The sequence below is a fragment of the Sinocyclocheilus grahami genome, unplaced genomic scaffold (assembly GCF_001515645.1).
Source record: "Sinocyclocheilus grahami isolate Dianchi unplaced genomic scaffold, SAMN03320097.WGS_v1.1 scaffold5982.1, whole genome shotgun sequence".
In the NCBI taxonomy this organism is placed as follows: Eukaryota; Metazoa; Chordata; class Actinopteri; order Cypriniformes; family Cyprinidae; genus Sinocyclocheilus; species Sinocyclocheilus grahami.
This window is the reverse complement of record NW_015510529.1, coordinates 9,978-10,808: the sequence shown is the minus strand read 5'-3', so window position 1 is coordinate 10,808 and position 831 is coordinate 9,978.

Sequence of the window (831 nt, the reverse complement as noted above, 5' to 3'; positions counted from 1 at the left end):
TCATTATCTCCATATAAAACATTATCTCTATGAGATGTCCTAATATATACTATATACCGAATTCCAGTTTTGCTAATCGCACAGGTTTGCAGCTCGTGCTTGGAGCAACAGATGCCACGCTGTGGAATAAAGCCCTTCAGAGCGGGGGAGGGTGGAGGAGTAGTGTGGCAAACTCCACTCACAACGAGAGCTGCTCATACTGCTCGTGTATCCACTCATGGAAAGACTTTCGGTCCTCATCGTTTGCGACACCTATCAGAGAAACCCGAGGCTCACGACTTTATGATTTTCACCACACAAAACATGCCGTAAAACTGCTTAGGGCTCATCTGACAAAGTTGGCAGGCTGTCCTGGGACAGAACAGATTAAAGGGGATAGTACATGGATATTTTTCAGTCGCTGGTCAATCTCGGCTGTGAGAGCATAAAATTGACCTCTACTTAAACTGTTAATCGTGGAGAAACGAAAAGAAAAGCGAGCAAGTGGGCATGCCACCCAAGAAAAAGGTAAAATGTGTTGTGTGTTTGCGAGTGTGAGGGAGTGATGATGAGGTAGACATGAGAGTGCCATTCGAGGAGAGTGCCATCTGTTGCTTTCAGCTGTAATCCATGTGAGCTTGAGCTGCTATGCATCATTGCTTTTATATGCCATAGACAATACAATGTGTGTGCACCAGTACTGGGGTAAAGAGTGCTCTGCCTATGCTGGATGTTTTCTATGTCAAAAGTAAAGTTATCCTGAAATTTAACCTCCACGTGACAGGTTGCACAATCAATGCGATGCTGAAAGTGATGGAATTGTGCTGAGCAGTGTTATGAACATAATCCTTT